This window comes from Cydia splendana, chromosome 10 (genome assembly GCF_910591565.1).
Source record: "Cydia splendana chromosome 10, ilCydSple1.2, whole genome shotgun sequence".
Lineage (NCBI taxonomy): Eukaryota > Metazoa > Arthropoda > Insecta > Lepidoptera > Tortricidae > Cydia > Cydia splendana.
The window spans coordinates 5,413,024-5,431,974 of record NC_085969.1 but is presented as its reverse complement, the minus strand read 5'-3'; the positions used below and the strand labels follow the sequence as shown (position 1 = coordinate 5,431,974).

General features: G+C 37.2%; 1 protein-coding gene across 1 annotated transcript in view; it reads left to right on the top strand.

The window, feature by feature from the left end:
- Positions 1 to 18,951, top strand: part of LOC134794156 (mucin-2) — an 86,896-nt gene that overhangs the window by 22,139 nt on the left and 45,806 nt on the right. Inside the window, exon 2 of the mRNA XM_063765869.1 lies at positions 15,520 to 15,574. The gene's annotated coding sequence lies outside the window, so the exon portion shown is untranslated. The remainder of the gene's footprint in view (positions 1 to 15,519; positions 15,575 to 18,951) is intronic.

The window sequence follows — 18,951 nt, the reverse complement described above, 5'->3', positions numbered from 1 at the left end:
CGGTAACACGCGAAGGTGATACTGCTGTTCTGCTTTCTTACTCACTCGCAAAAAGTTAGGGATACCTATTGTCTCAATGTAAAACAAGCCCTAATTTAATGACGTTATGCTTAATATTTGGTTGATGACTATATTGCGATTTGACTTTTTGTCATAATCTAAATAAAATAGAATCAAAATTTGAAAGAAGAACGTCACACCGTCATTTACTACTTCTGGCTGAAATTATACAGAGTGGTAATAACAACAGTCACATATTTTTTTGTAGGTAAGTATATTTTTTATAGTTTTTTTTTTATCTCTAGTTTTAATTAAAATTTACTTTAATATAAAAAAAAATTGAAACAAAAATTTTAAAATTAATTTGTAAATAATTATACAATACTTAAAAGTCACATATTTTAATATGAATTTAAATATTTACCTACTAGTTATGGTGGTATTAACTACTCTATACAGGGTGGTACAAACCTGATGTCCAAAATTTTGAAGTGAAAACTTCTTTAGCAGCGCTGTGCACTTTTTGTGATGGGGAAAATATGTTAAACTCGCGACAGGTCACGTGACCGTAAGATTCGTACGTAAGACGGACACGTGACCTGATCGAAAAACTGTTACAATGTCATTGAGTTTTCACTTCTGCCGGCACTCCCGGAGTGCAATCCGTTGTTTTTTTTAAATTCTTCACTACGTGGGCTATCAGATTACTAATTTGGGAACTTTCCACCTCGATTCCTTTGACCGGTGACTCTGTCAAATTATGACTATTGTCACTTTTTTTTACCTTTAAAAAAAAACTTTGGGACTAGCAGTTTCTAAAATAACCAAAAGTCGTTGAACTCGCTTGTTTTTTTTTATTAGGTAAAATCTAAACTTGACCTGCTTGAACGTAAAACTTTGACTTTTGTCTTTTTTTTTCCAACTCGCAGCCAAGTGAGGATGCTGATTTTTTTTAGCAACTGGGTCGTTTGTTAGGGATTATTTACAAAAAGAAACATTCAAAATGATCAATAGTTTTTTTAAATAAATTAATTGGTTCACCCCGGAATTTCTTAACAAAAGTTAAAAGTTTAAAAATTCATAACTCGAAAACTACGAAAAATAATATAATATATAATATAATATATAATACATACATATTCTATAATTGAATTGAGGAATCTAAAAAAAATTGGACGTCGTAGTATATACCAACCTGTATAGTTTGAGTGTTGGATTGCAAGTTGCAACTAAATTAGTACGACGCTGTCATTTTCTATTACGCGAATACGTCCGATTTTACCCGAAAAACGAAGTTCATTCTGAGAGTTAACGGACTGTAAGTGGTCAATCACATTTGTCATTAAATAAGAACAATAAAAACTACACTCATCCTTTTCTTTTGGGTGCTAGTACTAGTGTAAGACAAAGATAGTATGTTTATCTCTGTCTATGTTTGAAATGAGACAGTCCTTTGACAAACTATATACCTAACCTTTTTGTAGTTTCGGATTTTAAATAGAACAAAAATCAGCGATGTCAAATCGGCGACACGATAGATTTTTATTGTGAGGCTAAAAGTACAATGTAATATAAATTGAAAAATTCATCGTGTAACCTATATAGGAAGAAAACAAACAAATAAATTACATTAAATATATGCAGAACATGAGAACTATGAGAGTATGGATCACTCCATACGCAGAAGTGATTGATGGCTGAACATATATTCTGAAATTCGGCAACGATATGAAGAAAAAATCCTTAGACGCCTATTCTCCACAGGTGACACGAGAAGAAACAAAACTTGTCTAAAACAAAACTGCAAGAGCTGATTTTTATACGCAGATATCGTAAATTTACACTATCATCAGCAAAAAACACGTGAGTTTATGGAGACATGACAGAAGACGCGGTATGCTGAAGAATATGTTGTCACGAAAGGAGCGGCAGTCCGTTTAAATGTAAATATGTGGGAATGAACCTTCTACTGGTGTCAGCGAGCTTGCCGTGATATCTTCACCAGCTAATCACAGGGGCGAATGATAAAATCATGGTTCCTACTGTGCGAAACATTTATGTGTATTGAATCGAAGCTGTTGCCGGCCTAACTCCAATCTGTGGCTAAATGTTTTGGTGCTTGTAGTTTCTAAGTATTCTGAATTAAATAATCTGATTTAAACATAATTAAATTGTTTTTTTATTATTTATTTGTCTATTTTCACTTTATTGCACGTAACATAGGACGTTTTGCCAAATGGAATTCTCTACCAGTCAGGCGTAAGGCAAACAGAGATTGGTATTGGTATGTAGGATATAAAAGCGACCGTAGGTATGTCGAACAGCTAATCTGGTTGCTGGCAGTATACATTTTTCGTGCAGGTATATTATACTGTTAAATCGTACCTATGCTAAAAACGTGACGTACTCAGAAAGTGACGTCCTCAGAAAGTGACGTTCTCAGAAAGTGACGTCCTCAGAAAGTGACGTACTCAGAAAGTGGCGTTCTCAGAAAGTGACGTACTCAGAAAGTGACGAACTCAGAAGTGGCGTTCTCATAAAGTGACGTACTCAGAAAGTGACGAACTCAGAATGTGACTTCCTCAGAATGTGACGTCCTCAGAAAGTGGCGTTCTCATAAAGTGACGTACTCAGAAAGTGACGAACTCAGAATGTGACGTCCTCAGAATGTGACGTCCTAAGAAAGTGACATACTCCGCCTGAACCGCCGCGTCTGTTTGTGTGTTTGTATGTTCGCGATAAACTCAAAAACTACTGAACTGATTTTCATGCGGTTGCGAATAAATAATGCGATGATGAAACAATATGTGTTTTTGTATGTTTTTCCTAGACACAGTTAAACATAGAAGCATAAAACTTAAGGGGCTCAGACAGTTCGCCGAACGATATCAGCCTGTCAGTTGTTCGGAACTGTCAAAAGTGACATTTCGTCAACCAAAAACGTCACATTTGAAACTGACAGATCGGTATCGTATCGCTGTGACATCTTATAAAGCATTTTTCGAATTCGGCCGTATTTCCTTTTCGGATGCAGTATTAGCATTGCCGTGAGAACCGCACAGTTAAACGATGGGAAACAGTTACTGTTACACTACGGCAATTAACACTGCATGGTGATTTGACGAATAAATGGTAAGTATCTAACGGAAAAAATAAACAAAATAACTGTTTACATTTTTGACAGAATACCAACTGTAAAACTCCCGTTTTGAACACAAACACAAAACTGATCAGTGATCACTCACACAATTAGAATTAGAACGGCCCGGGCCGAGGCACCCGACACGTCGTTTTCAATAGAAAGCATCACGTGATCACCGGTCACCTGACATAGAAAAAGAAGTGTCAGTTGCCTCGGCCCGAACCCGGGCCGTATTAGCGTAAGTCGTCCTTAACACCACTTTTACAACGGTGCACGGTGCTAGTTTGACCTTAGAGCATTTAATAACTGGAGTCGCCTTTAAGAGCTTACCCCTCTGTCGATAAACTTGCACAATTGTGCAAACTTTTGTATGGACTGACATGGCTGTTTGTACGTTACGTACAAATCATGTAGAAATAGCAAAAATCGGCAGACTCTTTCGTACAGAAAATGACAGCCATGACGTCTCCAGATACTAAAAGCTCTAAGAGTTTGACAGACTCGAAGACAGACAAGAAGTTGTAGGTACACATTTAGAGTGTCTAGGTGAGGTCACCTACAGTTAGGTCTGGAGTGCTAACCCACCAAAGTTACAGATTTTCGAGTTTGTTACTCATGGACATAAACTGCTAAACACAGGCTAGGCTTCTGCCTGTGTTTTGTTTGGTGATTTGTTTCACGAAGTTAAGTACAAGCGTAAAATGCATATAGAATGGATACGCTCTACCCCGCTTTTAAAGGAATTGTCTCACTCCGCGGCGAAAAATTGATTACAGATTGACAGAATTTCAGTTTGATAAGCAACGCGATGTCTGAAAGTTGAAAAAGCTTGGATACTTGTCAATTTAGAAAAAAAAATTGCAAATTTGCGTCTTAGAATAAACTTTAAAGTGTAATAAAAATAAAAACATGAGTTACTTTTAAAAGTTGCTGAACAAATGTTGGTCAGTTTGAGGGGTACACCCTACTGTTTAATTTATTGCTCCTGTTACAGGAAACACCCGGTATATCTGCCAGTAAATAACTAGACAACCCTGTATTCTCAGGAAAGCATTATTACATGGACGGCATACCTAATAGATATTAACTAAATATAGTCGCCAGGTGACCTGAGATTCTAGACGACGTTATTGGTGGACCATAATAGCATCGCTGCTAGCGGCAGGAGTAATCTATTTAAAGCCAAGAGGTAATCGTATTAAATGCTTTCCAGCTAATAATTTTAGAGTAAATTCATTTTGAAGGGGAAATACATGTCTACAGGTATTCTACAGGGTTACTAACTCACTATTACTTAAAAGCATACGTACCTACTGTAACTACATAAGCCTGATTTAATTATATACAAGTCATCTATACTCTATCTATCTATCTATACATATAATAAAGCTGAAGAGGGTCGAAAGTCTGTACATGGAAGATATTTGAAAAAAAGTTGGCTGGGGATACTTAGAATTGATAACAGAACACGTTCCAACAGTTTTTAGAATTTTTGTCTGTTTGTCTGTTTATCTGTTTATCTGTTTGTCTGTTTATTTGAACGCGCATCACGTGAAAACGGCTGAACGGATTTTAATGAAAACTTTACTAATCTGTCGAGAACATCCCCGGCCAGGTTATAGGCTATAAAAATTCAACCCCTAAACGGGGGGGTAGCCACAACAGTCGATTGACTTACGTTTGCCCCTGAATCGTATGGCGCTACTTAGGAAGGTGGGGCAAACTTTTTTCAAATATGTGCTGTGCTAACACTATAGAGTACCCTGGTAATCTAACAGATGGCACTGAATTTAATACGATGTGACATAAATAAGCCACCAAGGAAGGATTTTGCCAAATTAACTCTAAGTTTAGAAGACCCCTCTTCTAAAATTTCAATCAATCGTACGGATATCAAAATTGTGTTGATTTAATAATAAACAAAATTAAACGACAATAAATTAATTGCCCCTCATTGCACAGTGCCATCTTTAGGGGAGCTGAGTAAACATTAAGTAACCAAGAAAACTAAAAATGAGTTTACATAGTTACGTAGTGGTAATCTCTTAGTATTACGTACCTACTATTGCAAAAGTTACAAGGACCAGGTTTTTCAGTCATTCATTTCCAAGCACGCAAAACTAACTCGACAAAGCCGTAATCTCCCCGTAATTCCATTGTCCCGTTTGTCTGGAAGGCGTTTGTCGCGCTAATTCCTTTGTCGCAGTAAAAAGGCAGCAGGTAGTTAGCAGTGATTCAGTTATCGGCGAGGCGTTTCAGCGCCTTCGCGACTGTTTTTACAAAGGGCTGTTTTAAGCGAAGCGACACTGCAACTTTTTTTTTAATGGTATAAGAGGCATACGAGCAGACGGATCATCTGATGGTAAGCGATTACCGCCGCCCATAAACAATAATTAATTAAATTTAAAAAAAAAATATGTATTTTACCTAATTATAAGTTGTATACGTCATATGGATTCCTTATTGTCGGCAATAAATGTCTTTTGTTTTTAATAAAATTTCTAGTTGTAGGTAGGTATAGTGGTTTTTATTTACTAAAATACTTACATCAATCCTATTGCAAGTATTGCAACACCTATGGCATAGAATAATTTACCAATGCTTTCGTAGAATTTTGCATGTAGATAAACGTTTCGTATAGCAAAATATAAATATTGCTGCTATAAGTAGGCAGATAGTAGGTAAGTAGATAAATCATGCAATTTATTTTAATTCCAGTGTATCGTCTTGCTCCCGCTGTTAAGCTTTATACTTGCGCCGCGTCTTTGCTGTGTTTTTCTTTTTATGTCCAATTTCCCGTCCCGGGCTATGGCGTTATAAGAATTCAGGTGTTGTATGGAATATTTTTGGAGAAAATATTACGTGTGATAGGATATTTACATGTAGGTACATAATTTCAATTTATAAAAAGAAAACAAAAGCGCATGAGCTGATATTATTTTTCTTTGGATTTACCCTTTTACTTCGAAATAGGTATTTAATAAAGGAGGTCCTTTACCTGCAAGTTCGTAGTAGAAAGTTGTGTAGTGTAGAATTGTTTTCAAGAAAACCTACCTACTGAATCATATTTATTCACACAAATAACTTAAGAGCTCTGCTCTTGTCGGTGGAATAATCCTTCCTTTCATGAGCCAGTCTTTTGATTTCCTCATACGATGCATTCTTTTTCACTTTATCAATCAATCAATCAATCGTAATTTATTTCGAACAAAAGTCCATAATCCATAATGTGTTAACTTAAATCTAGGGTTAGTACAAACAAAATTTTACAAAATGGGGTATGTAGCTGCACCCAGTGCTTCAATCCCGGTGAGTCCCACCGGTCGGCCAACGTGCACAGAGCCTCTACCATCAGTTTTGAGATTGACATAACGCTCACGTCTACGTAATTTACTTTCTGTACATCTCGCTTGCACTAATATGCGAGTACGAGCGAGATGCATCGAAAGTAAGTTACGTAGACGTGAGCGTATATGTCAATGTAAAAACTGATGGTAGACGTACAGGATGGTATTCGAGCTGGCGCGCCACCACTTCAACAGCCTGCACCGCTTCCTGTTGACTTTAGTAGGTAACCAATATGTTAAAACTTAGCATTTTCTTGTATTGTATACTGATTTGTCAACATCATATCCAAATCGCAAAAAAATGGTTAAGAGCAACACACCACCAATTACGAGAAAATTCGTTGAGGAAAAGCAAAACTTTGTGCTTCTCACTTTACAGCCAAAAATTTATGCTTACCCCACTCTAGAACTAAATGATTCGCTCCATTTAAACTCGACTCGTATAAACGTCTCTGAAAAATGAAATAAACTTTCCGTAAACAAACTAATTTCTAAGAGAGTTGGAGCTATTGCTCAGATGTCACGAGTTTATTAAAGTTGTGTCGACTTATAAACGACTTTAACTTGGCCTCGGATGATACTTTCATAATGAACACGGCTAAAGGCCGCGATTCCAAGAAACATTTATGCTTTAGGGGAATAAGGTAGGTACTTAAGTTTTTTTAACATATTTTATAAATCTTGTATTGGTTATACAACTAATTAACAGGCCAATTCGAATGTCAGATGCACATCAAACCGATATCAGATGCAGATTTATCTCACCAATATCAGGTGATCTTGGTAGCGAAATGTAAAGTTAACATGTGCACTCTTGGCAACCAGTTCTTTTAGGACGTACGATTAAATATGTGATGCTACTCCATGAACTACTGTTGCATATCTACTTATACGGTCTGAGGTCCGTTTTTCCGAAACGAAAACAAAAACTCTTTCCAAATAAACATAACGTCCATCAAGATTTACAAATGCACTAACCTAACACAAAATTTGTAAAAATGTTACATAGTTTAGTTTTATACGCACAAAATTTCTACCACACCCTTAAGAACTTTGGCAATGAGTTAAACAACTTAAGAGGGAATAAATTGTATCTGTTGGGTGTAAGTAAGAACGAAGTTATGGCGCTTGAAATGCAGATATTTGAGCCGAGTGAGCGTAAAGAATGCGCGCAAGAGAGTCGCAATTTAGCTTTAATTTGTTTTAGGCTGTCTTCTGTTCTACACTTAATGGCTACGTTAGTGTAGTCGTTAGTGACGTTCAATCTTTTCGAGACCTGAGTTTGACTGCCGGTTAAAAGGAATTTTGTGCGTACATACATACATACATACATCACTGGCTCAGTGACCCAAAGAGGATCTTGGCCTCTGACACAAGAGAGCGCCACTCTGCCCTATTCTGCGCCACTTCACGCCAGTTGGGTATTCCGAGGGCGGACAGGTCTTTTTGGGCTTCGTCACTCCAGCGGTATCTGGGACGCCCCGACGGACGTTTTCCGCCCGGGTGCCCCACATACGCTCTTCTCACAGCACGATCCTCCCCCATCCTCTCCAGGTGACCGAGCCAGCGGAGTCGTGTGGCTTTGATCTCGCCAATTATATTGGGCATCGCAACAAGCTCCTCTAGCTCCCTATTTTTCCTTCGCCTCCAAGTCCCATCTTCCTCTCTGATAGGCCCCAGAATCTTCCGCCAGATTTTCCTCTCCGCCACTAAGAGCGCCGCTAAGAGCTTTTCGAGCTTTTGTGCGTAAAGCTCGAAAATAAATATTTTATGTGTGTATTGACATATAATTTTTATTAATTTAGATATAGCTTTAATTAGTGCCTACTCATATTTAGTGCTCAGTTTGAGACTACATTTATCTTTGTAGTTATAAAAAAGGTTGTGCAGTCTTACAGTATATTGTCATACAAATAGGCTATTAATATGCACTCAAAATATAGACTACCACACTCTAGGTATAATAACGCCTTGAGTAATACCAAAGTTAGATGTGAGCAATTTGGCGCAACTAAGAGGGAATACATTCTAATCGCCTACCAAACACGGGCGTGTCGACGACTCATCCACCAGTACGGTTACCATCAGTTTGTCACTGACATAAACGCCGTCGAGAACGTAATTTACTTTCTATACATCTCGCTCGCACTCGCATATTAGTGCAAACGGGATGTATAGAAAGTAAATTACGTTCTCGACGGCGTTTATGTCAGTGACAAACTGATGGTAACCGTACTGGTCTAGAATGTGCAAGATTGTGCGTTTGTCCTGCTTAAGTACCTAGATGATCCATTTTCAAAGTCAAGCATTCTTTTTCACTCACTTTTCATCCATTACTAATTTTATTATTTTAAATACAAATACAAATGCGTTTATTTCATTACTTTGTACATAAGTTCTTAGGTATAGTATAAGGGTTAGGTAGGTAATTAGTCCATCTTAAGTATAAGTATTTTATTAACTTTATTAATTTAACGGTCGAAAAGTGATCGAGTGGAGACCACGGACTAGCAAGCGCAGCGTAGGACGTCCACCCACAAGATGGACAGACGACCTTATTAAGGTCGCCGGAAGACGCTGGATGCGGGTCGCTTCCAACCGGTACGTATGGAGGTCCAAGGGGGAGGCCTATGTTCAGCAGAGGACGTCTTATGGCTGAGATGATGATGAATTTAACTGCCGAGTGGACCACGCAGCGATCGCCGTGAGCGTGAGTTGTATTGCTTGAGTAAAATTGTACTAAGTAGTCAGTTCATGACTTGAAAAATGGAACACTGGCTTTGGTTACTTGACTCGTCAGTTTACGTGCAACGCTAGTAACGCTACTAATGGGAATATTCAAGCAGACAATTCCCAGTTCGACAGAGTTGGAGGACAGTCGGCGAAGTTAACTTGCCATAAAATTATTTGATACTTCGACAAAGGATCTGCATTTTCTGTCTAGTCAAAGAACAGTGGAGTGTAAATTTATTTGATTAAAGAGCTGTGTTCTTGGCAGTTGAAAATTATTGTGGGGCGTGAAAGCATTACGGAGTAGACGTTATTTTATATTACTGCACCTGAATTTTACTGCCTGACAGTCTCAATTGAAGTCTCGTATGTCTTAATAATACTAGAATAGGTTTAATCTAAGGTGGTAATCACATATATTACACATTTAATCTTTCAACTCCTAGGGGTCTACATTATTCAACCGTAGAAAAATCCTGAAATTTTGAATTTAGTAGGTATTTGATTTTCTTTGCTGTCTCAATATATTATCACATTGGTGGTAAGCAAGGTTCATCATCATCATCATTTCAGCCTATATACGTCCCACTGCTGGGCACAGGCCTCCTCTCATGCGCGAGAGGGCTTGGGCTATAGTCCCCACGCTAGCCCAATGCAAATGGGTAAAACCATCTTTCAAAATGCTACACAAAAATAGTTTTCAAAGTAATTTGGCAATTCGACATATTTGTGACTTATTCAGATTTGAGTCATCATCATCATCATATCAGCCAGAGGACGTCCACTGCTGTACATAGGCCTCCCGGCCTCCCCCAAAGAGTGCCACAATGATAGGTCTTGCGCCACCCGCATCCAGCGGACTCCCGCAACAGGTCGTCAGTCCACCTTGTGGGAATCCAGATTTAAGTTAATATCTAAAATATATCTATGCAAAAAGACATACACTGTTAAAAACCAATCTCCACCTTTTGCCATGGTTTGCTTTTATATTAAATTTAAAGTCTTAACGAGTACCTACTTTTTTATAATAAACAGAACAAAGCACATAATTGTTTATGTAGGAAATAAAATTCGTTTATTAAGCTTTTCTGTTTATTATATAGAAATAAACTTTCGGAAGCTATCATTCGAGTAATAATTCTAGCGCAATATTGCGTACAATTCGTCAGAAATTTCAAATAAATAATAGCAATCGCCTTTTCTATTTCCGATATATGAAATTACTTCCATCGGAACACCGAAAAGCAATACGGGAAATGTATGCTCCAGTTGGCAAAACAAGCTTGCGTACCACACGAACAAACATTGAATGAGCTTTTTAATTTGAAAATACAGTTTTCCTTATTTTTCTGTATAAAGTACTTTTAATTTAATCAGAAGGGCTAAGGCTTTTTATCATCTATCATCATGCCTGTCACGTTCTAACAAATATGTAAGTGCGAAAGTGACGCATGACGTGTAGTGTAGACAAGTAGTAAAAATGCAACCATGATACCGCCGCAGGTTGTAAATAGTTTTTCAATATAATATAAAATCGGTGTTTGAGAGTTTAACTCTGAATATTTTGATTCAACAAGTTTGTTTCATAAAACATAAAGTACCTAAATATTTTACAGCAGCTTTGAAACCAAATTTACGGAAATATAGGTAAATGTTGCTGAAACTTCAATAACTTTTAATCTCTATCCACCAAGAGGCCATATAAAAAGGAGTCTCGTTCCATTCTAATTTGAATCTTTATTTAGAAAATTATAATTGCATATATCGGCCCGATTCGAACTTTAAGATACGTCAGTTAATAGATCTAGAAACGATATGGATTAGATATGTCAGTGTCAAATGTTACGTTTCTTCAAACAAAAACGTCACTTCTGACACTGACACACATCTAATCCATATCGTTTCTAGATCTATTAATTGACGCATCTTAAAGTTCGAATCGGGCAAGTCTTGACAAGTCTCGATGTCTGGCCGGCTAGAGGATAAATCGGCAACAACTCTTTAGAAGGCGGTGGAGTGTGAACACTATCAAATTGTCTGGACGCTTTAGTAGGTATAGCTAAATTGCATCAGTGTGATAAATTACATCTAAACAGTTGTGCACTGATATCATGGTCGCATTTTATCACATGTCATGTCATGTGTCACTTTCGTACTTTCATACTTGTTAGAACGTGACAGGCATAGTGACAGATGATAAACAGCCGACCGACCATATTAGCCCTGTTGGTCATATAAATACACAAAATATTAGTATTTAATATCTACAATGGGTGTTCTTTGCATTATGAACGGTCTTCAAGTCTGCTTCTTCTTAAACTTAATATGAAATGTCGCTATAAGTGTTACGATATTTCTTATTTAACGTAATAATTTATAGGTGAAGGTCACGCCTAACCGCTTTTATTACCGCTTCGGGCTTTCCGTTACATTCCAATATAATCCACCTAAATGTGTTTGGAAAGTGAAATTCTAATTTATTTCTATATTTTCGAGGTTTAATATGACAGGATGTTTTTGCTTTCGCTTCTTAAATCTATCTTATCTAAGTGTTATTTAGTGTAAGTGGTAAGGTCAACAAATACCATTTAATTTTAATATGAATAATGCAGCTTGAATGCACGTCGAAGCAAAGTTTCAACGAAAAAAATAGATTGTGGGTCAAATCGGTGTTGACTCAGAGAAAGTTTTATAATTCCTTATATTTACCTCATAGACTTACATGCCCACTAGTCCTTACCTACACCTATTATACAACATTATGTATATGAAATTAGATAGGAAATCTAGTGTAGACTTCAGGAGCTTTTTCCCATTGCCAGTACCTACTATAATATTTTCTGAAGCACTCAACTGAATGAGTGAACTTTGTATCTCGTGCAATCGTCTCTAGAAAGCTTTACATCAAAGTTTCACATTTTTAAACTTTAACAGCATTCTTTTCAATCTTCTTTACGTTATGCGTTATGAGGATGGAGGAGGACCGTTTCTCCATACAATCTTAGACCCCATTTTCCTTTTTGGCTATTGATATGACAAATATGTTTGATGTAAGTACCTATAATTATCAACCATAAATTATGCTCCTTTGACTTTAAAAAAAATTTACTAACAATAATTTTTGATTATCGCAAGAGTAAACTTTATTTCACATTCATAAGCGCATTATACTATGCGTACTTGTAAAATAAACTATTTGTATCTTAGACAGGAGCGAAATAAAATATCCATATTTCTTTGGTAATGTTGCTGCCTCTTAAGAGGCCATTATGTGATGATACATCATAATTAATCACGGTTTTCATCAACGCCATTCACATTTCATCCGTCCATTATTTACGCAATAATTGTTTTTTCTACCCATTCATTTGTTACCCCAAGGCTGCCTCAAGGTCCTTTTGTAACAGAAATGCTAGCACCAATTTCTTCATTGTGTTCAAGATGGCGTCCATTACGATAAGGCTCTATTTAAAGATGACGGGTAATTACAGATTTATGCAATGTAAAATGTAACCTTAGCTATCATATGTAGTTGCTTCACGATTTGCAAGAGCCATAAGTCAAATTGCATGGCTGACATTTCTCTATCAGATACTTTCATTGTTGCATCGCATGCACAATGGGTGTGGTCTGAATGGATTGATAATATAACAATGCTTGGGGTCAGGTTTGTGGAACGGGTTATGTAAGGGCAATCAGCCTGATTGTTCTGTTATGATACTGCTGAATTATTTGCCTTAGATTCATTTCAGAATTTTACTTTACAAAACAAACTTATGGCGTTTGTTTGTTTACCGCATGTAACAGATACGCAGTTAAGTTAACACCAAAGTGATCCAGTGTCCCAGTTTTAAGCATTTCAATAAAATCCCCTCCCACGCAGGTAAATCCCTTCGTTTTGAAGGGAAACGTGCCGAGCAATTTAATACTTAAAAAATGTGAGTGACTCTTATAGTATATTAAATATAATAATATACCTATTATGAACGATTTTAATGTATTGGGTGACTAGAGTAGACCAATTTAATAAGCAGCGCTTTGTAAATAGCTTGGCCGGTGTTCTATCGATTTTGCCAAATTAACACATTCGACACCGCGTACCCGACTCTCGGGCACTCGTAAACTTTACTCAGATGCCGGCATACCCGCTAGTCGGGCAAGAGCTATAAACCTACACGCGACGCCGAAGTGCCCGACAGGCGGGCAAGCATTGCATCTTCACTACCTCAGGGCTGCCACTGCCACTAACAGAAAAAAATTGTAAGTCTTCTTATTATTATGTGGTCGAAAAGTTGGTACAGTTGATTATTATATTTTATTACTTCACTTTGTATTTTTATTTACTTTACCTAATAATGGGATTACAAAATAAAAATTCTTATTAGTTGGTTACGTGAAATTGCATACACGGGTATGTATCAATAGGAGTTAGAATTAGGAGAAGAACAAAACGGGGAGCCTAAACAGATGAGACAGCAGATTTAATTTTATCCACGTACTTATACGAAAGTTACTTGGCACAGCCCTGAGCGTCCGCCGCTTGCCCGACTAGCGGGTTCGCGGCGTGCGGCATTGAGTTGCACGTCGTTGCCCGACTAGCGAGTACTGTCGGTTTCTGGGGTATTGTTTGAAATTTTGCCTGGTTGCGAAAGTGTTAACTACTCGTACTATTAATAGGTACTCAGACAGAAACGTTTGCTAGGAAAACTTATGTTATTATCCCATTAATGTACAGCGAGCTGCTAAATTGAAGTCATTTATAAAGTGTCCATGCAATTTTGTAGCTTATTTGTAGTAAATTTGTATATCTCTATTACGATAGTTTGCTAAGCCTAAAGCCTACCGCGAACATCTAAAATCGAATATCGTTATCTGCCTCTTTGCCGACGGCAACGAAATATCGATGTTTGAACTTTAGACCGATTTCTGATACATTCTGAAATCTCTGCATACGTGCTTTTCTAAAGTTATCGTAAAATTGTACTTCTATCTATTGCTATTATACTTACAGTGTGGAAAAATAAGTCGGGCCCTGGAGGGAAACTATTACCTTAAATCCTTAAGCTGGCTCATTTTACTCAAAGGAGATATTCCTTTATTTTGAAAAAGAAACAATACTGCATTCAAAGATTTTCTAAAACTCGCTTGGCTCGCCCGGGACTCGAACCGATTAAAAATTCCATAAAATAAACACTCGCAATTTAATTCTACTAGTCGATACAGTTAATGTTAATGATAACATTTCTCCAAGAAACATAAGGTCTTACACTCGTCTGTCGTATAAAATATCCATAAAATCTAATATATAGTAGTCAATATTTTTTTAGACAAGCCAAATTGAAGAAAGAAAGAAAAATCTTTAAATGCAGTTTTGTTTCTTTTTAAAAATAAAGGAATGTCTCCTTTAAGTAAAATGAGCCAGCTTAAGGATTTAAGGTAGTTTCCCTCCGGGGCCCGACTTATCTTTCCACACTGTATAAATTAAAACCAATGTAAAAGTAGACCTATTGCAAGATTGGATTCTTGAAGAAAGACTCAAATAAAATTATTACAAAAATAAACATTTTATCTCAATAGGTCACGTTGCACATATACCTACGAATGTCCTCACGATTCTTCATTTTGCAATAATAGAACGGTCTTTATGTGGAGAGTAGACTTCGAATTTAAAATTCGAATGCTTATTTAAAATATGCAAACAAATATGAAAGATTTGATGGCTGCTCATGACCGTATGCTCAAGCTCGTTCGTCGTGATAAATCAAAAATACGCTAAAACTGTCGATTTGCCCGTCGCTCTAGTTCGGTACAGGATTAAATTCAATTACGCTGCTTTGCTTTGACATATTCCTGTCGGCTCTTTTTCAGCGTATAAAGGGGCCCACTGATTAACAGTCCGCCGGACGGTATCGGCCTGTCAGTTGTTCGGAACTGTCAAAATTTTGTTCTAACTGACAGGCCGATACCGTCCGGCGGACTGTTAATCAGTGGGCCCCTTGATAAAATAAATAACATAAAATAAATAAATATTATAGGACATTTTTACACAAATTGACTAAGCCCCCCGGTAAGCTCAAGAAGGCTTGTATTGTGGGTACTCAGACAACGATATACACGGTGGCCAAAAAATAAGTGCATTCCCGATTTCGCGATTTCGGGGTTGGTCCCATAGTAAAAGTTGCTCAGTATATCCCAAAACCTCCCTGGCAACGTGAATGCACTTATTTTTTGGCCACCCTGTATATGTATATTTAAATTTTTTGTCTGAATTGTTATTAATTTCAATTTATTTCTTAACAGGTCTAATTTCATCAAAATCAGCCACAAAATTGTCCTGGGAGAGCATTCATAAAAAGTAAGTCCTAGAAAGTATTAATATTAATAACACTTTATCAAATAAAGTACTACGGAACTACGGCACGTTGTGTCTTAAGGGGCCCACTGATTAACAGTCCGCCGGATGGTATCGGTCTGTCAGTTATTCGGAACTGTCAAGATTTTGTTCTACCTGACAGGCCGATACCGTCCGGCGGACTGTTAATCAGTGGGCCCCTTTAAATAACACGATTTATTGTATCTTTCCCATAATGGTGTTCCGGATGGGAGGCGTGCGTTAAATCGAAGCCAACACTTAGAGTCCCTTTTGACACTTTAATGAGATTTAAGGGGTACACGACTTATTATTATTCTTTTCACTTAAAAAGTATTATAACAAAAAAAAACCTAAACCTAAAAATTAAGGATACTATATTCTAGGGCTTTGCCTCTTTGAACGGCCAGCGTAATATGGTGGACTAAATATGCGCCGGACCTGGGGTCGCCGCTTTTTTCTCGGAGGCGTTGGCCTAACTTTCTTTTAAATGTTTTTCGCTTTATTTATCTTTTTAAATCTTAACAAAGACCACAATTGCTACTTTATTAGCGGAATAGAACTGTAGATAGGTAATTGTAATTGGTAACTCATCTATGGTTCTATTCTTCATTGGTTCAGAAAACTAAACCAATGAAGAGAATAGAGAAAAGTCACCAAGAGATTTTCAGTTCAATCTCTGGGTCTCTTTTAAGACATCGGTTTACTGTAGATGAGGCTTTTAAGAAAGAAAGAAATCTGTAAAATACAAAATATAGATATCAATTTGATAACCGTAGTTCCGATACAGGTGTTACGCCAGGTTATGTGGCTTACGTGACTCGATTGACCAAAATGGTTTGCGGTCTCTGTCCAATTTGCTTATGCCGACCGCGCGGTAATGAAATAATGATCGTTACGTCGCTGTTTGGTAGGAAGGATGTGCGGGATATATGGGAGAGTTCTGCCTTACCACATAGCGGCGTAACAGAAAACGGAAATCTACTTTGAATTTTGAATTTGCGCAAGAATACGGGAACAATTTGATGAGTTTTCCAATGGCTGTTACAGTCAGCAGCAGAAGTTGCTAAGCGGGCCAGATGTTCAAAATGATCTTGACGCGACTTTATTGTTAAGAGAATAAGAGCGTGTCAAGGTAATTTTGAACACCTCGCCCGCTTAGCAACTTTTGCTGCTGACTGAACAGTGAATATGTCGCTCCTTGAGAAACACAGTGTCATTAAGCGAAAAACGTGTTTTTTGGGTACAGAGCTTTAAAATTTTCGAAATCTTCAAACGTCTAAAACTGCCGTATTAGTGATAAAAGTAAGATTATTTTGTTATGTTTTGTTAGATTTTTAACTAAGCATGTTAGCCATTAGAGTAAACTGTGGTTTTTTTGTTTAATTTCTAAGATAATTCAATTAAAAGAAAATTGTAATGTCACTTTTCCGTTTATTTGTGCTTAATGTCACATGACCTCTTCGCAATATTAATTAAATTTCTGGAAAAGTGACACTATATCCAGTTATTTGAAGTAAATTACCCTTTATTTCAATGAAAAAGCGCATGTAGAACCATTTTACATAGATGCAAATTAATATTTATTACAGTAAGCGATTTTAAGTCCCAAAAAATAAGAAAACCAGACTATTTTTTCTTTAAAACTATAGTATTCTTAGCTTGTTTTGTTTGGCCATATTTTTACGATCAAAAATTACCAAAGTAAATAAACAAAGGGGAGGATAATAATCGGGGGATTGGATGTAAGGGGCCGTAATGTCATGTTACGGATCCCAAGCCAGCCTCTCCTGCTCGTGGTCACCCTGTTGAATAACAAACGAGTGTTTGGCGATCCACCAACCCGCACTGAACCAGCAAGATGGGCTTATGGTCCAATCTCATTTGACATGTACGACTCCTCGTTACGGCGCTAAGTGCCCTGTAAAAGTGGTGCTAAGAATCCCCGGACGGAAGATCCTACCCACAAAAAGATTTTAATGACCCATGCAAGAAAAAATAACTCCAATACCTATAAAGGCCGCACTTTGATAAACGAAGAGCGTCTCCCTGAACTGAAACACGGCAGCTTAATGGGACGTTGTGGGGTTGTCAGAAGTTCGACGAGAGGGCGTGAACCGTTTACCATTTTGGAACAGCCAGCGGACAATATGGAGTAGGGTTTGTCATCAAAAAGAAGTGGAAGGACAACATTGTCGGATTATCAAATTACTTCGACAAGGTGGCTGTGTGACGTTAAGTATATCCCAAATCCCAAAGTCTACATTAACCCCAATCAAAACCTACGCATCAACATCTACACATTGCCATGATAAGATTGAAGAGCATTAAATTACGATATTATGACCCCCTAAATAAATCTAGCGACGAAAAGCAGGAAACAAGGACCATTGTCCTTGGTGATTTCAACGCTAAAGTCAGATCAAGCACAGATTGGATAATGTCGACATAGTTGGACCACATATGGCTTTGGCAGCAGAAACGACCGTAGTTCTCGGCCTATTCCATTTGCCTTTGGTCAAAACATGAACATATGTAATTCCTTCTTTCTCAAAATCGCTGGACCTGGACTTTACCTGGCGGAATATCACACACGGAATCGACTACTTATATATTTTAATTACACAAGTTTATTAACAAAAGTTTAATTAGAGATTTATTTATGTAGGTAGGTACGTACGATCAATAGGTTTAAATTTAGTTCCGATCACAGACCCGTGAGGGCAAAAATAAAGTTTAAGACTTAAAGGTAAAACACCTAAACAGAGACATACTCTTATTTGTAACCACAATCAGTTTAACTTAGAATTAAGAAGTAATTTTGACACCTTGTAAGAAGATACCACAAATACACATTCAGAAGCAGTACCGTCATTACCATAAGGACACACGGGGCCCGTACCCAGGGCCCCCATCCTCAGGGGGGCTCGAAGGAAAGACAGTAACATTTTTATTTGATTACCTATAAAAAATAGGAGAGCATAGTAGAGAAATGTTAGTTTAATTCGCTTTCTTTACTTTCCAAAGAGGCCCCAAATTCTTGCCCCAACACAGTTTAAGACGGCCCTGTTCAGAAGTTCAAATTCAAAATAACAATATTGTAAATATTTTAGAAACAGCCAGTAGAAAAATTAAACCAACCCGGAACAACAACAAAAAACTCACATGCGACACATTACATGATTAGAACTAGCTCTTCTGAAGGGGGTACGAATTCTTCGTAATCGTCAGTATAATTAACTTTGGCTGCTATTTAACTGATCACCAGATTTAGTAAAATTTAATACCAAAAAAATCTATTTTACCACCCTAAAATCATGAATGATCACCAAAATTATAACACCATTTTAATGTGAAATGAT